We start from the raw sequence: 23,278 nt of genomic DNA on the forward strand, positions 1-23,278 counted from the left end.
ACAACACAAGGGGAGGGAAATACATGAGAGTTACTCATACTGCTAGCAACAAATCCTAAAAAAGGCAACAAATTCTAGGAAATATCATCTGCTGAGAGTAGTTTTGTTGAATCTTTCCAAAATTCCGAGAAAAACGAGATTGAAAATTTTGACATTTATGCCTCAGAATCGGCTGTAGCCAGAGTGCCGATGTACTGTAGCAATGTCAATTAGATCATTTAAAGGAGTAATATTTTTTTACACGAGATAGAGTTCCATAATCAGTTCAGAGGCGCCATTTGGACCAAATCTTGGGGTGGGCATAAACTCCATCTTGCCCCCCCCCCCGACTCACTTCGTGTCGCGTAATCATCTAGGAAATGGGCATTTGACAGAACTCGAGAATTTTATTATGTATCTTACCTACTTTCAAAGTTTACAATAATTAGTAACAAATAGCATAATTACCCCAAGGGTCGTCAAGTAATTATGCTCTTTGGTTAATAGGCGTGCAGTAATTTCAAATCAATTGGACAGAATGGATTATGTCGGACATAATGGATTATTATGGCTGGCAAAGGGCCCTTTGTGGTGGAAGCTTGGGCCCCCCTGGAAAATCTGGGGTGGGCATTTAACCACCCCTGATCCCCCCAAATGGCGCCTCTAAATCTGTTTTGCCGAATCTGTTTCTTCAAAATTCCAAGAAAAACGAGCTTGAAAATTTTGACATTTGTATCTCAGAATCGACTGTGTCTAGAATGGTGATGTCTAACAGTAATGGCAATTAGACCATTCAAAAGATTTTTTTGCACAACATAGCGTTTGTAACTTTGTAATTGTGTAATTTTGTTTGTAATTTTGAAAAAAAACTCTTATTTTCAGCAAAACTGCTCTCAGTAGATGAAATTTAAAGGGTTATATCTTACTACTTTTACATAGCTTTCCAATAAGAATATAATTGGTCCCTCCAAGGCAAAAATTCTTACAACTAATATACATTACATTATTGATATTGTTTCTCAAGGCAAACCAAAAAACTTCCCCCCCCCATCCCCTAAAAGATAAAACATTCATTGTGTATGTACAATTTGGGGTATAAATTTGACCATTATAAGAGAGAGAAGGGAGCTTGTTGTTTTGCATTAGAGAATGATATTAATAGGTATTTTATTCTGAAGAGAATATTCTGAAAGAAGTTTTCAGAATTTGAAAATTGTTCCTCCTGGAGAGTGGGAGCAGAGCACTAATACCACATTCTAAAGTACTTACTAATGTTATTCCTTAAGCCGTACTACTAAATTTTATCCCCCCCCAAATGGTCAAATATATACCCTGAATTGTATGTATACGATGAAACTATTTGCTATAGTATTGCTTGTTTGCCATTAAATCAATTGAAGAAAATAGTCACATATAGAAGATTAATTGCGCATGTATAATTTAATTTATATATTTGACCATTGGGGAGTGGGGGGGGGGAGTAAAGTCCCTGGAACACCTTAAGAAATGACATTAGTAGGTTATGACTACTAATCCACTTTGGTTAAAAAGACTAAGACATCAGTAGCCTACTCAATTGAGTCAGTGGACAAAACAAGGCAGTCTAATGTCAGCAGTCATGCCAAACATGACCTGGATCTATCAGTTGATGAAGGGTTAAATACCCAAACTGTTGCTGCAAAGGCTAGTCAGACTTTTGGTATATTTGAGAGAATTATCAGTAGCTGTTGCCCCTCAGTTATTTCAAAGCTTTATAAAGGTTTAATTTTAATTCATAGGCGACAACCCAACACAAGGGCTCATCAGGAGAATACACACTTGCCTATAGGGTTCCGGCACTTTAAATTCCCTTACCCAGGCAAGTGGTATACCTACCATAAAATCCCTATGGTATCCCTGCGCTAGGTATCACCCCTAAAATATATGCCTATGAAAAAACAAATGTAGAACAACCAAGTAACACTAAAATTAGCATATCATACCTTGGTTCTGGCCCTTGTCTATTTATGTTACCTATTCACAATCTATATTAATACTAAACAATTATTAAATTTTTTCACTATATAAAATCTTCCTTATTAATCCAAATGTGACCTAGAAGAAATTCAAGGAAATGAATGCAGATTAAAACCATTTGAAAATACAATATATGCAAAATCCTCCGGAAATCCACTGTCAAAAATTAGGGACACGCCAAACTCAGTAGCAAGTAAAATCAAAAACAACCGAAGATTTTGCTAAATATTTCAAGATAATTCTTTTGGTATTTATTTAAAAGTTCGTTATAATGAAAACAATTTTTTTTAAATGGCCAAGTTAATTTAATGCAGAGAAACCTCTTAAAATCAATTTTTGGCTTAAAATTTTACATTTATTTGTAAAATCAATAAAAATACTACAAATCCTTGCATATCTAAGTAACTGTGATGAGTGTATATTGCTTTCAGGGAACAAGAAATTAATCACTTCAAAATCGAAATAATCCGTTTTATTTTACATTTTAAAACCTAATTTATTATTATCAGAAATATTAATATTCAAATCTAAGAAATGATCTTCTAGACCAGTGCCATGACTAGGTTCAAGAGTAAGCTCTAATGGATATATATTTTTAGAAATATCAATAATTCCTTACAATTTAAAACTAAAACATCATCTAAATATCTTTTATTATTTGAAAAAACATGTTTTAAATTATTTGGATTATTTTTATCCATCATATATTTATATTCGAGTTGACTTAAAAACAAGTCAGCTATAAATGGGCTGGCATTCCCCCATGGGAATTCCCACGATTTGCTTGTACAAATTACCATTAAATCTTATATAAGTATTATATTAGACAAATTCTAATAAATCAAAAATCATATCTAAGCTGTAACTCCACAATAACTCCGCTCTTGACGCTGTAACTCCGCTCTTTACGCTAAAGTTTGACTCTTTCTCTTAACTCTACTTTTAAAACAGTAAAAAACTTTAGCATAGAGAGTGGGGCGTTGATGAGGAAGCAGCCCCTTTCATATACGAAGTAATTTCTGTTCGTTTTAAGTTTTAATGTCGCTCCCTACTTTCCGTTAAAAAAAACTTGTTTTTTTTTTTATTTAATTTCTGAACGTTTTTGAATCAATGCAAGTTTTGATTTTGGCTCTCCACAGATGAATAATTAAAACAAAATTTGCATATTTATTTTTTTGGCTAAATGGCTTTTACATATTTTTGATCGAATGATTTTGAGAAAAAAAGGAGCAGGGAAGGAGGCCTAGTTGCCCTCCTTTTTGGTTACTTAAAAAGGCAACTAGAACTTTTAATTTTTTACGAATTTTTTTATTAGTAAAAGATATACGTAACTTACAAATTAACTTACGTAACGAACTCAGGTTTTTATTACGTATATGAAGGGGTTCACCCCCTCGTCAGTACCTCGCTCTTTACACTAAAGCTTAAATTTTGTCCCAGTTTCTTAAGAATGACCCCTGAATCACAAAAGCCGTAGAATAAATAGTTGAAATTACTAAAAATACTTTAGCGTAAAGAGCGAGGTATTAGGAGGTGAGCCCATCATATGCGTAATAATTTCTGTTCGTTTTTAATTTTAATGCCACTTTCAGTTGAAAAAACTTTTTCATATTTATTTTTGCATTGTTTTTTTTTTAAATAATGCTAGAAAATCCTGTGCTCCCTTCATGAAAATTGTCTTCCCTCATGACAAATTCCTCCAATGAAAGTTCCCCCAACATATCCCCCTCTTATCAACCCCCCCCCAACATACCCCCCTCTTATCAACCCCCCCCAACAACCTAAAAATCCCCTGAAAACGTCTGTACACTTCCAAATAACCATTACTATATGTAAGCACTGATCAAAGTTTGTAACTTGTGGCCCCTCTCATGGGGACTGTGGGGGAGTAAGTCGTCCCCAAAGACGTAGTTATACGGTTTTTTTTACTACGCTGAATAAAATGGCTATCTGAGAATTTTGATTTGACGACTTTGAGAAAATAATTAGAGTGGGAGGGGGCCTAGGTGCCCTCCTGTTTTTTGGTCACTTAAAAAGGGCACTAGAACTTTCCATTTCCGTTAGAATGAGCCCTCTCGCAAGACTCTAGGACCACTGGATCGATACGATCAACCCTGGGAAAAAAACAAATAAACATGCATCTGTGATCTGCCTTCTGGCAAAAAATACAATATTCCACATTTTTGTAGATAGGAGCTTGAAACTTCTAGAATAGGGTTCTCTGATATGCTGAATCTGAGCGTGTGATTTTCCTTAAGATTCTATGACTTTTAATGGTTGTTTCCCCCTATTTTCAAAAATAAGGCAAATTTTTTCAGGCTCGTAACTTTTGTTGGGTAAGACTAAACTTGATTAAACTTATATATTTAAAATCAGCATTAAAATGCGATTCTTCTGATGTAGCTATTGATATCAAAATTCTATTTTGTAGAGTTTTGGTTACTATTGAGCTGGGTCACTCCTTACTATAGTTCGTTAAAACAAACTGTTTGATATTTTGATGAACATTTATAATGACTAGTCCTGTCAGTTAGAGCTCTTTGTAAGTATTTCCTCTTCTATTCATCCTAACATATTCAAATAAAGACAGAAGTTGTCAGAAAAATATAAATTCTGATAAAGATACACATAGGTATTGAATTCGATTTATTTCTGACCCATCAACAAAACAAAAGAGGGTTTGTAGCCCTAGTGACAGAGTAAGACAAAAAAAAAACAACAGAAAATATAGGTTTGTGCTTCAAGCTAAGTATATGAGTCAAAATACACCTTAAACAAGAGCTAAGAGCTCATATGGCACTTGTGACGAGGTCGGAAGAGCCGAGAGCTCATATGGTACGAGGTCGGAAGAGCCAAGAGCCAAGAGCTCATGCTTCCTTCTCAAACATGTTTCCTTGTTAAATCGTAAGTTAAAAATACCTAATTTTTATAATCTTTCAGAATTAACCCCCAACCCCACTCCCCCAAAGAGAGCGGATCCGCCCTTCCAACTCCCCCGAATGTCACAGGATCTGGTCGGAATTTGAAATTAGAACTTTATAGCACAAGATCCTTCTAAATATCAAATTTCATTAAGGTCTGGTTACCCTTTCGTAAGTTACAAATACCTCAATTTTCAAAATTACCTCCCCCCTCCCAATTCCACCAAAGAGAGCAGATCCGGTCCAGTTATGTCAGTCACGTATCTTAGACAGGTTTCTATTCTTCCCATCCAGTTTCATCCTGATCTCACCGCTTTAAGTATTTTCTAAGATTTCCGGTCCCCCCCAACTGCCCCCCCCCATATACGTTTGATCCGGTTGAGATTTAAAATAAGATAACTAAGTTACGAGGTCCTTCTAAATATGAAGTTTCATGAAGATCCGATCACTCCTTCGTAAGTTAAAAATACTTTATTTTTCTTATTTTTCAGAATTACCCCCCCCCCGCAATTGAGCGGATCCGTTCCAATTATGTAAATTACGTATGCAAGACTTTTGCTTATTTTTCCAACCAAGTTTCATCCCAATCCCTCCAATCTAAGCGTTTCCCATCATTTTAGGTCTCCCCACCCCAAACTTCCCCCAATGTCACCAGATCCGGTCAGGATTTAAAATAAGAGCTTTGAGCCACGATATCCTTCTAAAAATCAAATTTCATGGAGATCCAATCACCTGTTCGTAAGTTAAAAATACCTCATTTTTTCTAATTTTTCAGAATTAACCCCCCCCCCCCCCAACTACCCAAAAGAGAGCGGATCCGTTCCGTTTATGTCAATCATCTATCTAGGACTTGTGTTTATTTTTCCCACCATGTTTCATCCCGATCCCTCCACTCTAAGTGTTTTCCAAGTTTTAGGTTTCCCCCTCCCAACTCCCCGCCCCCATCACCAGATCCGGTCGGGATTTAAAATAAGAGCTCTAAGACACGATATCCTTCTAAACATCAAATTTCATTGAGATCCGATCACCAGTTCGTAAGTTCAAAATACCTCATTTTTCTAATTTTTAAGACTTACTCCCCCCCCCAACTACCCCAAAGAGAGCAAATAAGTTCCGATTATGTCAATCATGTATCTGGGACTTGCGCTTATTTTTCCCATCAAGTTTCATCCCGATCCCTCTACTCTAAGTGTTTTCCAAGATTTTAGGTTTCCCCCCTCCAACTCCCCCCAATGTCATCAGACCCAGTCGGGATTTAAAATAAGAGCTCTGAGACACAATATCATTCCAAACATCAAATTTCATTAAGATACAATCACCCGCTCATAAGTTAAAAATACTTCATTTTTTCTATTTTTCCGAATTAACCGGCCCCTACTCCCTCCCCCCAGATGGTCAAATCGGGAAAACGACTATTTCTAATTTAATCTGGTCCGTTCCCTGATACGCTTGCCAAATTTCATCGTCCTAGCTTACCTGGAAGTGCCTAAAGTAGCAAAACCGGGACTTTAGGTTTTCCCCCTCCAACTCCCCCCAATGTCATCAGATCCGGTCGGGATTTAAAATAAGAGCTCTAAGACACAATATCATTCCAAACATCAAATTTCATTAAGATCCAAATACCCGCTGATAAGTTAAAAATACTTCATTTTTTTCTATTTTTTGCGAATTAACCGGGCCCCCACTCCCCCCCCAGATGGTCAAATCGGGAAAACGACTATTTCTAATTTAATATGGTCCGGTCCCTGATACGCTTGCCAAATTTCATCGTCCTAGCTTACCTGGAAGTGCCTAAAGTAGCAAAACCGGGACCGACAGACCGACAGAATTGGCGACTGCTATATGTCACTTGGTTAATACCAAGTGCCATAAAAACAAATAATTATGTATTTATTATTTTTGTACTTAATAGGTATAAATTGGTAATTTAGATTCCCAGGGTTTCAAGCTATGGTAGATTTCTAATTAATGTTTTTTTTTTTCAATCTTGAGATTCTCAGATATTCAATTCAAATGTTAAAATCTTGATATATCTGTTGAGCAAAAAAATAAAATTTGACTCAGATTTAGCTTTAAGTAAGATAATTATTCTTTAAAAAATTTGATGTATAAACAACTAATTGTGGAAATATGATTGGCTGGCATTCATTAAAATAAGCATAAAACTCCCCTGTGGTATATATAGCAGCTTATAAAATTTTATGGACAAACATATGCAACCCCTATACAAAAGCTTAACTATATTTTGTGACTGGTTGGTATTGAGAAGGGGAAAGATTCTGAAGTAATATTGTAGTTGCATTCCATTTCTGTGGTGTAAATTTCTATTATTTAATTTTTTACGTTTATTAGTCAATGTTCATAAAAACAAAATTAATACCATTCCACTGATTCAAACTGAGAATTCAGTGACCCATCTATAACAGCTTTAATAAAAAAAAATAAACACATAATTATTAGCTATCTTTTATAAATTTTTTTTTAAATCCATTTTTTTTAAAGTTTACTCCAACTTTGAAGGAGTAGACTCATATACTTAGTTTTAAATACAAACCTTTATTAAAGTTCTAAAGAGTTTTGCCTTTATTTTAATGTTTTAGGATGAACACAGGAGGTGATATGTCATACAGTGCAGAGCCTTAATTAGATGAAAATAATCAATAAAGTGGCCACCATTTGTTCACCAAAATCCAAAAAGTAAATTGATAATGTTTGCACTTCCCATACATTTAATTTCTGTTATGTATAATTTCTATATTTCATTTAATTTCTATTACGGTGGTTTTTATACAATGTTGTAAAAACTACCAGCTTTGCTAAAAAAAGCAAACCCAAATTTTAAGACAGCCAAAAAGTAATGATGTCATAGTGCCATAGAAAGACTCAAAAACAAATCTTCAACATTAAAGATAAATTTGAATATTTTTCATTTCAGTTCTGTTATGACAGCACAATCCTGAAATATCATTTTGACAGCCTAAAGAAGTTAGAATTTTAAGTTTCCCCTCCTTGTTATTACAAAATGAAGATTTTTGCCTCCCAGTTGGCTTTTGTGGTAATACAGACAGATCCCCTTGATAAACCTAAATTTAACTAAATGCGTTTTGGCAGTATGCAGCATCAGTAAAATCTAACAAAACCACCAAAAGTAACTGAAACTTTGTTTCAAACTTATTTGCAAAATGAAACAGTCTTAATAATTAAAACTTATTAAAAACTCAAGTATAAAAACTTAAGTAACTTCCATCCCAAACCAGAGCAAGCAGTCCCAACCTCAAATCTGTCAATATGTTAGGAGGGCCTGGATCTGTTAGTGCTTAAGTTCATATTTCAATGTTTTCTTTACATTCCTTTATTTTCATATGATCTCTATCCTTCAGATAATTCTTGTACAGGTCCCATCTCCTCTCTATTGAACATAAAGCTCTTTCACCAATATTCCTAGCTACACTCCTAACTTTCTTCCCTATGACACCATCAGCAACTTCACAAATTGTTTTCTAAAATGATTCTAACTATCTTCTACAGTCAAATTTTAAACTCTTAAGTTTAGCATTAAACTGTCCCTTGAAAGTTTCCCTCAGATTCTCATCCTGGAGTCTACCAACATAATAACTTCCCACTATGTTGTTACCCTTTCAAAATTGCACCTTTAGATTAACCTTAGACACTACCAGATGGTGATCTTAACTTTTAACATCAATAACAGCACTCCTATATACCCTAGTATCTTGTATTGATCCTGCCAGTATTTGGTTTACTATAACATAATCAATAAGATTTGCTGTCTTACCATCACGTGAATACAATGTTAACTTATGGGCCATTTTATGACCAAACACTGTATTGGTTATAACTAAATTGTTATACCTGCAAAAGTCTGTAGCCATTACTGTTTTCATTTCCCACACCAAATTTAACTATGCTAGGATACCATCTATCCCTATTTCGACCAACCTGGGCATTAAAATCTCCTACTAAAAACACCATATTTCTACCTGGGACCCTGTCTATTTGCTCCTTTAACTGTAAGTAAAATCAATCTGAGTCACTAGTATCTCCATCAGTTGGTTCAGCCAGGGCATATACTACTATAACTGATACTCTAAACTTTTTAGTCATGAAATTACCAATGAGGATTCTATATTCATACCTTCCCAGCACAAACAAGACTTAGCAGCTTCCTTATTCATCATGAGCCTTACTCCCTGTCTATGTAACCCACCCTTCCTGCCTGAGTAAACAAATTCTATATCAGCTAATTTTAAGCTTCCTACCCCTGGGATACTTCCTGAAACTCCTAATAAGGCCAGTTTGAACCATCTGATTTTGTCACTCCAAATGTTGATACTATTGCTGTTTTTTAACATCATAACATTCCCAGTTCCAATTTAATTCAATGAAATTATTTTTGCCTCAGGAAAAGCAATGATGCCAGATACCAGTGCAGGATGGGAATCAACATATCTTTTCAACTCTATATCTAAGTGCTTAAGCCAGCTTAGAACCAGACAGCAACTTGTCACTGGGACCTCCAGTATGAATGGAGTCTTTGGGCAATCCTGGGCCTATCTTGGTCATAACATTCTTTTCAGCACTTGGTAATGCTCTTCTATCATCAAGAGTCAAAATCCTGCACCAACAGTCCCAAACCTATTACCTCCAACTAATTATATATTCATGCACAGAAATATTATGCTACAACAGGGAGGCAGCTCATAGTAAATAAATAAGCTAGAAAGAGGTTTTTCAGCCTGAAAACACCCATCACAACAAACAAAACCCAGAAGAATTATCCATTAATAGGAATCCTGTGAAAATTCTGTGTTGTTTAGTAAGCTATAATTTCCTTGAGGGATGCCAGTCCTCAAGTGGGAATAGAGTTGACTGCAAGGTCCCCAGTCTTGCAGGTACCCTAAAAGGATTGAGCCAGCCCTTTGTAGAGACCCTTGTCAATAGATCTGGATCTTCTACCTTGCCATAGATGTCCTCCTACACAGGATCCTCCCACAATGGTGTTCTGTATCACCATGCAATTTAACCCGTTACTGGGAAAACCTTTGTAATTCAGTTGGATACTGGTTTCAAATTAGTTAAGCACAAGAGGTTTATATTTAGAATAATACAATATAAAGAATATTACAATACAGAGTATTATAAATATTTGCTACATAAAGCAACTACCTAAAACAGTGTTGTAAGTATTGTTGTCAACATTGACAACGCTGGCTAAAACCTGCTGGGTGAAAATTATTAAAAGAGTTATTAATTTTCCTAGTTTGAAGAAGCCTACAGCTAGAAGGAATGTGGATACCAGACATACTGCATCTTGAAGATAACAGGGGTTTATTTTAATAGACCCCACTCCTGCCTGTAAGTCTTCGTTTTTTGACAATCTTGAGCATACATTCCATATAATAAATTTCACCAGATTCCATTGGTGGAATAGCAGTGGCGAATTTAGACATATGTTGGAAAATATCAGAAGAGGAATATCTAGCAGTCCATCTTCATATATGCCTTTGTTAACAAATAGTGTTTAATTTGAATGAAATATCGTTTTGTTTGATCACTAGTAGAAAAAAAAGAACGGTATTGTTAGCCCCCTTCTATTACTTTGGCTATGCTAAGAGCAGTGTTGCCAAGAGCGTCGAATTTACTAAATCTAGCGAGATAGCTACCATCAGCCAGAATCTTACTAATTTATTGGAGAGAGTTGCCAGCAGTTGGAAAGTTACTAAGTGCCACCAACACAAAATGAAAGGAAGCACATTAGCCCTGCTAAGGGGACTAACTTTTATGCAGCTTGCTCTAAAGAATTGGGTGAACATTCATCCACTGAGTGCAAGCACTGACTGTGCATAGAGTGTCTAAAGCTGACAGCCAACAAATACAAACTAATAACAAAAATGACTGACAAAGTTGGTTGTGAACAGCAATGCACACTGCAAAGTTTCTGATCCAGACAGGTCTGCATCTAGCTCAAGTGTTGAGAAGGCGATTGACAAATCGCTACATAAGCTATGCTAAGACTTAAAAGTGGACTTTCAAGAGTTGTTAGCAGAAATTTCCAACAACATGAAGGACATTCAGTCTCAGCTATCCTCAAAATGGAGTACCCAAGATGTGTGCAATATTGTTCATGAAACTATATCAAGTGTGAACCCCAGTTTTGCTGCAGAAATGAGGAAGGTAATCAGATCTGAACAGGACAGGGAGAATCATCAAGTGAATATCATAGCATATGGTATTGTTCCAGCTGATGATGAAACTGGTGCAATTACACATATTATTTGCTCATCTTATGATTTAGACCCAGGACCTATCACAAACATCAGAAGGCTAAATGCCTCAACCAGTAGACCCAGTACCACAATCCAGCCTTCCCTGCTCCTTCTCTTGGTCTCTTCATGGGATATCAAGAAGAAGATTCTTCAGATCTCTAGAAAACAAAAGGAGAGTGTCCAGTTTCATAGTGATTTTTTAGAGACGATAGGGAGCTCAGGAAAAGACTTGTTGAAGAAGTGAGGCTGGTTTAATTATTTGTGACTTGTCAATTGTTAAAAAAAGAATGATGTCTTGGGTGCTTGACCTCCACCCAAGGCTTCCTGGGACATGGAACAATAGCTTCAACTCCTGCCCTTGTAAAGAATTCAAAGTCTTTGAGTTCTAGTGTTGTTAGTGATGTAAGTTTATCTAGTTATTCATCTTGTGTCTCTTCTGATTATAGTGGTTTGTTATGAATTAAGTTGCTCTTACCACACTGCAGTATCCATGAATGCAGATCCAGCATCACACTCAGCAGAGAAGCTGACTGAAGGAAGTGAAATCCACCCCAAGTGCTGCAAGGCAATAAGTGTAATATTATGCATGTTAAATAATGATATACCTGCTTGCTTTGCTTTTGCTTATTTGATACTAACTGCTTGCTGTTGCTATATAATGACTTTTGTTCTAGATGCCTGGGTTTAAATAAATCATATAATTGGTAAAACGCTACATGGTGTCAGAAGATGGAAGCAAAGCCACCAAGTATTGATTGGGATTCAGCTTCCCTCGGCGATGAATGGAAACGCTTTGAAGAGCATGCCAAACAGATGTTTCTGGGACCCCAGTCTGGAAAGACGGCAGAAAGCAAATGTGCTTACCTTCTCATCTGGGCAGGAGAAAAAGGGCGCCAGATATTCAACACCTTCCCACTCACTGCTACAGAAACAAACAATGTAGAAACTTACCTGCAGAAATTCCACAAATATGCTGCACCAGTCACCAACAGTTATTTGCTCGATATATATTCCAGAAACGTGACCAGTGTGAAGGAGAAAGTGTAGAGAAATACATCACATAACCGAAAATCCTGGTGAAGGCTGGCAACTATGATAGCGCTGATGAAATGGTTCGAGACAAAATAGTTAGTGGCATCAGAGACCCAAAAATTAGAGAAAGACTTCTTCTGGAAGGTGATACCCTAACTTTGGCACTAGCTGTTGACAAATGCCGTTCTTACCAAACAACCCAGGCACAGCTAAGAACATTTGAAGTACAAGAACCACAACAAATCAAGAAAGAAATTGGTGCTGTCCAGAAGTACAAATTTCCAGTCAGAAAATACGAAGATGCATCTGTGTCATCTAGAAAAACAAAGGAATGCTATTTCTGTGGAGGAGTACTCACCTAGCCACACTTGTCCTGCAAAGGGAAAAATCTGTGCAAAGTGCAAAAAGCCAAATATTTTGGCACATGTGTGCAAAAGCAACAAATCAGTGAATGCAGTGATTGAATACAAGGAGAGCCCAGCTGACAATAGTAACAAAGATGAGGATGTCTTCTTATATGCCACAGAGAACAACACCAATAAGAGCAGAGATGAAGCCCTTATTACACTGGAGGTGAACCACTCCTTACCTGTCAAATTCAAGGTCGATACAGGGGCACAAGCTAACATTCTACCTGCCAAGTATTTTGACACCTTACCACATCCGCCATCACTGAAACAAAGGTCTCAGAAACTCACAAGCTACTGTGGATCCAAAATTCCTGTTAGAGGTGTATGCGAGCTGAGCTGCAAGCACAAATCAAGCAAGGCTGAAACCCTACCATTCTTTATTGTCGAAACGGATTCAGTGCCAATTCTCAGATTCCGGTCAAGCATTGACCTGAATATTGTAAAACTTGTACTGAATGTCAGTAAAGTTGAGAAAAGGACATGCATGCAATCGACAAGACAAAAACGGATGACATAATCAGTAGCTACAATGATGTCTTCCAAGGAATAGGAAAATTGGACAGAGGGTGCCATCTGTATCTGAAGGATGATGCAGTCCCTACAGCATACCCAGCAAGAAGAATTCCCTCATCACTTTGAGGAAAGTTAGAAGCAGAACTTAAACGGATGGAAGAACAAGGAATAATTGAAAAAGTCTCTAAACCAAGTGACTGGGTGAATTCAATGGTCGCCATAGAAAAAAAGGATGGCAGTTTAAGAATTTGCATTGACCCTGTAGATTTGAACAAGTCAATCAGAAGACCATTCTACCCTATTCCCTCCCTGGAAGACGTAACATCCAAACTCCCTGGGGTAAAATACTTGAGCAAACTGGATGCAAGGTTGGGGTATTGGTCACTAGTCTTGGATGATGAATCTGCAGACTTAACAACATTCACACCATCTTTGGCAGATACCGTTTTAAACGGATGCCGTTTGGCATCATCTCTGCCCAGGATGAATTCCAAAGAAGAATGGAAGAGGCTCTCGAGGGATTAGACGGGTTTTCTGTCATCATTGATGATCTTCTGGTTTTTGGTTCAACCCTTGAGGAACACAATAAGCGATTAGTAGCTGTACTTGAGAGAGCCAGAGCAAAAGGTATCAAGTTCAACAAAGCGAAATGCAGCTTTTGTGTGACAAGTTTGACATATTTCGGACATGTGATTAGTGAACAAGGAATGAAGCCAGATCCTGACAAACTCGAAGCTATCAACAAAATGCCTACACCATCAAACTCTGAAGAACTTTCAACTCTGTTGGGTATGTTAAACTATCTTGCAAAATACATCCCAAACTTATCAACACAGAATAAAACCCTGCATGACCTCAGTAAAGCCACCGAGTTCAAGTGGGCCAAGGAGCATGACGAAGCCCTCCAAAACATCAAACACTCAACAGTCTCAAACTTAGCATACTTTGACCACTCATGCAAGTCCATCAACCTCACTGTGGACGCATTGTCACACGGTCTAGGAGCATACATCTCGTCAAACAGCAACATTGTCGCATATGCATCACACTCCCTTAGCAAAGCTGAACAGAAATACTCACAGCTTGAAAAGGAATTATATGCAATAGTCTTTGGTTGCAAGTACTTCCATCATTTCATATATGGCAGGCATGTAAAAGTAACCACAGACCACCGCCCACTTGTAACCATTCTACAAAATCCACTTCAAAAAGCACCTGACAGAGCTCAACAAATGATGCTTCAGATTCAACCCTATGACCTAGAGTTCAGTTACAGACGTGGGACGGAAATGGCAGTCGCAGACACTTTATCAAGGCTGCACCCACCTGACATTGATGAGAAGCTCCATAGAGAAATCAAGGTGTATGTCCACCAGATTGCACGCGTACTTCCTGTTAGCAATGCAAGGCTCGAGGAAATACGACTTCATACCAAGGAAGATGAGCACCTGATTCATCTCAGAGAAGCCATTCAAGGTGGTTGGCCCAACACCAGAAAGCAATGTGCCACAGATCTCCTTGCATACTGGAACCTTTAACACGAGCTGTCATACATGAATGGCATCATATTTAAAGGCGAAAGGATTGTTATCCCAAGGAAGATGCGACCCCAAATCCTCAAGCAACTTCACGTCTCCCACCTTGGTATGGAAAAGACAAAGCAACATGCCAGGATGCTCGTCTACTGGCCAAAGATGAATGGTGATATCAAAACGCTACAAACTGTCCCACTTGCCAGAAACATAGCCATAACAACCAGAAAGAGCCTCTCATGAACTCCCAGATCCCATTAGTACCATGGCAGCAGGTAGCCTCCAACATATTTGATTGGAATGAAGCAAAATATCTTATAACAGTCGATTACCACAGCCGCTTTTTTGAAGTCGACCTGTTGAAAAACGTGACATCCAAAGGAGTCATCAGTAAACTAAAAGCACATTTTGCTCAACATGGGATCCCCCACACCATCATCTCAGACAACAGAACACAATACTCATCTGCAGAGTTTGAACGGTTCATGAAAGAATGGGGCATAAGGCACAAGACCTCCAGCCCTATCTACCCGCAGTCCAATGGACTAGTAGAAAAGGCTGTCCACACTTGCAAGGACATCTTCACCAAGGCAAGTGAAGGCAGAGATGACCCATATCTGGGTCTACTGGAATACAGAAATACACCCGTAGACAACTACACCACCCCTGCACAACTGCTAATGAGTTGCCAATTGCGCTCCACCTTACCTTGCACAGAAAAGCACCTGCAGAAGCAGTTGGTTCCAACTAAAAAGTACCTGCTGAAGCGGGAAGAGGCCCAGTCAAGACAGAAATGATACTTTGACAAACAAGCCAAGTCTAGGCCTACACTCCACTTGGGGGACACAGTGACCTACCAGAAACAAACTGATGGCCAGTGGAGCACCACCAGCATCATAGCACCAGCAGCATGCCCTAGATCGTACCATATCGAAACTGAAGCTGGAACAATTCTACAGAGGAATCAGAAACACATATCAAATGCACAGCCATCAACACCAGTACAGAACAGACATAGTCCAGTAAAATGCACTGGAAGCAATGCAGTTACTCCTACTGTGATCCCCCTAGCGTTGGACCTAACTCGTGCAGACAAAACACCATTTACCGCATCATCAGACATTCCCTCACTTGACAGAACAGCCCTGCTCTGTACTACCAGTAGCCCAAGCCCACCCAAGGAGGGAGTACCAGTGGTTATACCAGTAACTAAATCAAGGTACAGGAGGCAAAGTAAGCCACCAATCAAACTGAACTTGTGAACTTACCAACAAAAATCTCAAAAGAAGAGAAGTTGAAGTCTGTACATCTATATATATAAAAATAAGTTGTCTGTCTGTGGATCTGTGGATCAGGTGACGTCATGTTTCTGTGTCGGCTGACGTCATGAAATTAGTTGTCGTCATTTTTGTTATGACAATGCTTAGTATATTGTAAAACACATTAATTTGGTTAATAATATACCATTTAAAACACCAAAATGAACATGCTGGAGTAGTCACTCGGTGAGAGAGGGTGTCAGAACGGAGAATGAAGGTCCCAGGTTCAAATCCTGGTTAGGCTAAAAAAGGTAAAAAACTAAAAACTAAAAAAAAAAACTGAAAAAACTAAAAAAAGGCAAAAACTACAAAAAAAACTAAAAACTAATAAAAAAAAATAAAAAGGCTAAAAAACTAAAAAAACTAAAAAAAGGTAATAAAAAAACTAAAAACTAAAAAAAAACTAAAAAAAAGGAAAAAACTGAAAAATAGAAGAGAAAAAGAAAACTAATAAAATTAAGAATAAAAATAAAAAAAGATAAAAACTAAAAAAAAAATAAAAAGAAAAAACGAAAAAAAACTAAAAAAGCTAAAAAAAAAGGTAAAAACCAATAAAAAAACTAAAAAGAAGAAAAGGAAAAAAACTAAAAAAAATTTTCATCTAAAAAACTAAAAAAAACTAAAAAAGGTAAGAACTAAAAAATAAAAAAATAAATGACAACACTCAAAGAGAAAGCGACCAGGACAAAAGGAATGTTCAATTAGCAATCAACAAAGCACCAGGACACAGGGAGTATAAATGACGACCAGGACATAAGTAAAAAAAAAACTAAAAAAACTAAAAAGAAGGTAAAAACTACAAAAAAACTAAAAAGAAAAAAAAACTAAAAACTAATAAAAAAACTAAAAAATCTAAAAATCTAAATAAACTAAAAAAGAAAAAAAATAAAAAAGGAAAAAAATAAAGGAGAAAAACAAAACTAAAAAACGAATGTATATACAGACCAGGACACCGGGATACAAATGACGACCGGGACACAGGGAATATAAATGACCATACATAAGCCATAATGACCAGGACATAAGTAAAAAATATAAATGACGACAGGGACACAACTACAACGGGGATGCCAGGGGGCACAGGGGGATATAAATGACAACCAGGACAGGGAATGGTCGATTAGCAATCACCATCAACAAAGCTCAAGGGCAATCATTAGAATTATGTGGTATAGATCTGAATACGGATTGTTTTCCCATGGACCATTATATGTTGCATGTTCAAGAGTCGGTAAACCTGACAATCTATTTATATGCACAGACAATGGGACAGCAAAGAATGTTGTATATTCGCAAGTTTTACGTAGTTAAAAACATATATATAATATATCTATCTATATTCACAGGTGGGACATAGGGACACAACTACAATGGCGCGTAACTAATATGGCGCGTAACGACTTACGCGCGCGGGGGGGCTTGGGGGGGCGCAAAGCGCCCCCACCAACTAGGTGTTGGGGTGGCGCGAAGCGCCACCCCAACAGCTAGTAGTGTATATAATACCTGGTGAGAAGTGAGCCAAGCGCCTTCTCTCAAGTATGTGTTAAGTCAGTGCTATATGAGGAATTCTCTAGTTTTGTTTTGTGTCCGTGTTAAGTGAAGAGAAGCAAGCCTAGCGCCTTCTCTTGGAGACGTTAGTAATAGTACTAATAGTTGGGTCTCCACTGCCAGTAAGTGATAAGAATCTTCTTCTAGGGAAGAAGGAGGATGTAATATTATGCATGTTAAATAATGATATGCCTGCTTGCTTTGCTTTTGCTTATTTGATACTAACTGCTTGCTGTTGCTATATAATGACTTTTGTTCTAGATGCCTGGGTTTAAATAAATCATATAATTGGTAAAACGCTACAATAAGTAATTCAGGAAGAAATAAAAGATTCTTGAAAGTGTTGCATTCAAATCTGGACTGTATTACAAATAGCCTACTAGAGGTAAAGATGCTACTACCTAATCAGCATATTGATTTTTTTTTTTGTGCTACAGAAGTTTGTCCCAAAAATTCTCTTATAATGCTTGAGGATTCCCATATTGTAGTTGATGGTTATGAAGTGTTTTCTAATTTTTGTTCAAAAGGGTACAGGAGAGGTACTGCTATTTATGTGAAGAATAATTTTAAAACTAAAATAATGAATTTATTCCCTTATGTTAATGTTTATCCATGGGTGGAATGTGTAGCTGTTGGGTGTCAGCTCCCTGAAGAGACATTAATTGCTGGAAACATATATTGTAGCCCCTCTGGACCTAATGCTAATTATTTACACAAAGTCATGGCTGATCTTGTGAGTAAAATAGCTTCATCTAGTTCAAATTCTTTTTTCATCACTGGTGACTTTAATATGCCAGATGTGATATGGGTTGACAGCAACAGATCTACAACTCCAAACAACTCTGAATTCTGTAGCAAATCTTGCCCTCACTCAACTGATTGATCAACCAACCCAATATAGAGATGGTCAAAACCCAACTACACTTGACTTGGTATTTACAAATAACCCTGACACAGTCATATCTCTCAAATATTTGCCTTAATTGGTTCTAGTGACCACAATTGTGTTACGTTTTTGGTGCTGGTTCCCACTAGGCCAAGTAATATGACAAAAAGATCTTATACAGATTATGATAAAATCTGGGAACACTTGTCTGAAGTTGATTGGTAATCCTTGATTGTTAGTGATAAACTGGATGATTCATGTTATATATATATAGTTATATATATATATGTATATATATATATATATATATATATATATATATAATGAATTGAATATATTTTTCTTTACTAAGGAATTAAAGACTAGGAGAAGTTGGTTGTTATGGAAAATGAGTATTATATAAACTGTTTTGGTATTATATCCCTGCATAAAGGGAGGGACCCTCCCTAAATATCAAAGAGAAAGAATATTGAAAATATCCTAATAGGCAGATCTTGGATATTGAATGGTCACACCAATGGCTTACATTATCCTGTTCTAATTCTTTGGAGATTATTCTATACTATAATAATACTAAAATTCTCACTTTGGGATCCACTAATGAGAAATTCTGTCAAACATAATATCTTAAGAAGGAAATAGGAAATGTCTTAGTTTGTGACCTGAGAGTAAGCACTGTTTTTTAACATATTTCCTTGTGTATAGCTGGGGTTTATACTGGAATGGGTGGGAGGCTTACTTATAATATAAATGAATATTATATCTAGATTCAGGATTAAATTCTGATCCTAAAGGCATGTCTGATTTCCCTGACTATAAGAAAAATTGACCTACTTTACAAAATTGGGTAAAATTCTTGTTTAGCTACTTTTTGCTTTTGTTGGAAAGGGGTTAGGCAAGGAAAATGGAACTTTCAGCAATGAATCTAGGGCCAAAAATAAACTTTCAGAAGGTATTGCCAAGCTATTATGTTAACCCTCTTCTGAGTTCTAAGTCTTAAAAATTTGCCTACTTGACAGGTCTACACCTATTGAAATTTTGACAACACAACATTTATCTTAGTTTTCAGTTATCAATTTCTCTTCCTCTGGTTTTACCTCTGTTATTTGAGTAGAATTTTAAGCCATATCAGTGAGTTTTTTTTCTGAATTTAGGAAATGTATTGGGAGATCTGTGAAACCTCATAAATTGGGATTGAGCAAAGTTGAAAAGCTGAAGACAGTTTTTTGTATATCATTTAAGTAGAAGATCTATTTTACAAGGTTTCACCTTTATAACACAAATATTTTTAAAGATCTTTAAAGGTAAGGGCCCTTTAGATGGAGAAGAAGTGGAGGTAGTTACTACAAAACACTTTCCCAGGACAGACTTTAGTCTGTAGACCCACAACTGAAAGTTTCATTTTCCTGACCAAACCCCTCTTAAAGAAAGCAAAAAGTTGCCCAACTTGAATATTACCCAAAACTGAAAAACTCTTGGTAAATGTTTACTATTTTTCTAAGTGCTCTAAAGTGCATATTACTGCATATAGCAAGATTCTGATGATTGCACATTGTTTCTTTGTTTCATTTTTAGAGAAGCATATCCATTTCTGGTTGACTCTCCTCCTCCATGGGGCAAACTAAAATGCATAAAGTAGGCATGCTCACAGGTAAGATTACCTATAGAGTGAAGCATATCAGCCCAAAAGCCCTGCAGGCAGAAGGGAAAGGTCTGTATCCTATATTTATTCAACAAAGAGTGATATAACTAAAAAAAACAAGGTTTATTAAATAAATGTAAAATAAGACCTCACCCTGCTGTCTGCAGGACTCATGGACTAATATGCTTTACTCTATAGGTAATGTTACCTGTAAACAAGCCCACTTTACACATTTTCCCATGGTTTGCCCCATGGGGGGGGGGAGTCAACCAGAAATGGATGCACATTGAGAATTAGCATTTCTAGGTGGTCTAAACTGGAAAAAAATTAAACATTTACCAAACTCTTTAGCCTACTCTCCTCTTTACATTTAGTGAATTGGGTAATTCTGGAGACCTTTCTGTTAGCCTACTGAGCTATGAATTAGGCAAGTATATTTTTTGTGCCTTTTTTAAAGTCTAGTAAAATTCTAATCTAGTGACTTCTTGGTATCTCGGAAAGGGGTTAGGTTAGGAAAATGAAACTTTTGGGTATTTTAAAGTACCCACCTCCACTCCTTCTCCCTCTAGATGGCCCTGAAATTTGCCTACATGACAGGTCTATTACCTATGGAAAATTTGACAAAACAACATTTTACCTTAATTTTCAGTTACCAATTACTTTTTCATTGCCTTTAGTTCTGAAAATTCAATTTCTGTGATTTGAGTAGAATTCTGAGCCATAGGCTTATCAATGCTTTTTTTTCTAAATTTACAAAATGTATTTGCATATCTTTAAAACCTTATAGGCTAAATTGGGATTGAGCAAAGTTGTGAAGCTGAAAACAATTTTGTTGTACTTCATTCAAGCAGAAGATCTATTTTGCAAGGTTTCACTTTTATAACACATATATTTTTAAAGGCCATCAAAGGCCAGGACCCTCTAGAGGGAGAGGGAGTAGAGGTAGTTAGGCCTAGTTCAAAATACTTTCCAGGGACATAGGCTACTTTAGCATGTAGACCCATCCCTGAAAGTTTCATTTTCCTAACCTAACCCCTTCCCAAGATAGCAAGAAGTCACTAAACTAGAATTTTACTGTTTTTTTAATCCTGGACTATTAAAGGCTACATATTGGCATGTGTCAGGCCTACTCTTAATTCAAGCAGTGTACCCATAAATTTAATCAACTGTGACTAAATCCAGAACCAGAAAACACACAGTAAATAAATAACTTGGGCTATATATTTGCACATTGGGGGGGGGGAATAAAGCAGAGTTGAGATGTGTTAACTACAATTAGCCTACTCTGCAAATCATGAAGCAATCATTGTTGTTTTTAATCCTTCTCTAGCAAAAATAAGAAAATATTTAAGGGTTTCTAAAAGGCTTAAAACTGGATAGCCTATTTGAGTAGCCAAGAGCAATTAGGCTATTCAGAAAGAGCACAAAAACTGTACTGAGTGGTATGTTAACCTAATTCATAGCTCAGCAATGTAAAAGTCTCCATAATTATTGTGAATTGGTGCCTCTGTTTAGAGGTGAGTTCACAAGGCTTTGGCCTAAATCTGCAGATTTTTTTAATTTAAGATAGCCTAATAGCCTATAGCCTGGTCAGCAAAAATGAAATAGCTATTGGTCATACATCTTGCTGGTCTAAATTCTCACTAACAGAATCAAGACTCTTTGTCTTGTGATCCTAGGTTTAGTCCTAGGAAGTGACCTAGGTTTAGAAGCAAATTATACCCCTTTATTAGTCCCAAGACTTGTTTTTGTTTGTATTCTAAATTTGCATATGCTTCTTCTTAATTTATGCAGTGTTTTCACTTCCCTTTTCTCTCAGTCCTATGGGTTCAGTTGAAAATCCCTAGCAATAACTTTTTGCTCAACAAAAAAACATTATGCTCTATTACAAGATCTAGAAAACCTTGCTGGACTTTTATGCAAGAGTTATCACAAATATACTTTTTTTTAACTTTAAACAGTATGTAGTGACATTTCATGACTAGTAGTCGTCAGCTGCTGAAGACGGGTGAGATCAAAAGTTTTGATGCTATTAAGCTCACTTGGTATTCTCTCAGCCTCAAATTGTTGAAGGGAAGGGTCAATATCCATTAGAGTATAATTATCAGATGAGGGAACAAACAAATTCAACAGCAATTTGGTAGATCAGTGTGCATCCCGAGTATTTTTTAGCTGACGAATTTTCAGGATCTGAATTGTCGGGATATAAATTTTTCCGTGTTGCTACAACAAATTGGTATTTCATTCTCTCCGTTCGTCTGCTTTATTCCATCCAAGCTTGATAACTGTCTCGAGATGGGCTTGGCTGGGAGAACGTTTTGAAAATTTTCATCTTCAAAATTTAATCTTGCTTTTATATGGGAGATGACTTTATCCTGATTGTCCTTAAAGACTTTGTAAAACAAATCCAGTCTTGTCAGCATGACTATTGGATAAATTACTAGCAAATCATTGCACTCTACATCATTCCAGTGTCACTTTTATTTGCCGAGGTGGGAAATATTGAGGTAATTTTCTCATCGATTTTGAATATGTAAGAAACAGTCATTATACAAGGCGAGCCCAAAAAATTCAGGGCGAATATTTGGACTAGATTTTTGGCTTTTTGTCGTATTTTATAAAATAGGTCATCAGTTGTTTGGAATAAACAATATGGGTCATTAAATAGACCAAGTAAATAAGAAAGAATATTAAGCGGTGTTTTCAGTAAAGAGTTTTGAAGCACTCGTGTGTGACAGATAATTACAGGTTTTTTCTGCACATATTTAATACTGTGTAATCATATTACAAAAGCAATAGTCATTGGCCATGAAAACTGTTTCTATAGTCAACTTCAATGTTTTTTATCTCTCAGCCACAACGTTGCAAAAAAAAGGACAAGATGCAATTACTGCACCGTTTTCAAGTTGAAAATATAGAAAATTCCCTTTTTTAACAAAAACTCCTTAAAAGTCGTTGCTGCATGTACACAAAAGTTCTATTAAAAAATATGCGACCCCATGTGAGATACTTTTTTGGAGGCGATCACAGCTCTTTTTTTAATACGGATTGAACCTAATGTAATCGGATTGCATGATTATATATATGATGAAAAGAGAAATCACCAATGCAACAGCAAAAACGCAAAAAAAAAAGAAAAAAAAAGAGAGACAGAATGAGAAAAGGAAGACTGTTTTCCTAAACTAGTGATTAATAT

The 23,278-nt window shown here is 36.6% G+C and overlaps 1 protein-coding gene across 2 annotated transcripts in view; it reads right to left on the minus strand.

Moving 5' to 3' along the window:
• The window catches only part of LOC136035174 (RING finger protein 11-like), a 34,741-nt gene extending 12,751 nt beyond the window's left edge, over positions 1-21,990 (minus strand). Inside the window, exon 1 of one of the 2 annotated variants that reach the window (XM_065716746.1) lies at positions 21,805-21,894. The gene's annotated coding sequence lies outside the window, so the exon portion shown is untranslated. Of the gene's footprint in view, positions 1-21,804; positions 21,895-21,971 lie in introns of those variants that run through there. The other variant, XM_065716747.1, reaches the window with a different exon arrangement.
• Positions 21,991-23,278: the final 1,288 nt, after the last annotated feature.

The sequence above is a fragment of the Artemia franciscana genome, chromosome 14 (genome assembly GCF_032884065.1).
Source record: "Artemia franciscana chromosome 14, ASM3288406v1, whole genome shotgun sequence".
Taxonomy (NCBI): Eukaryota; Metazoa; Arthropoda; class Branchiopoda; order Anostraca; family Artemiidae; genus Artemia; species Artemia franciscana.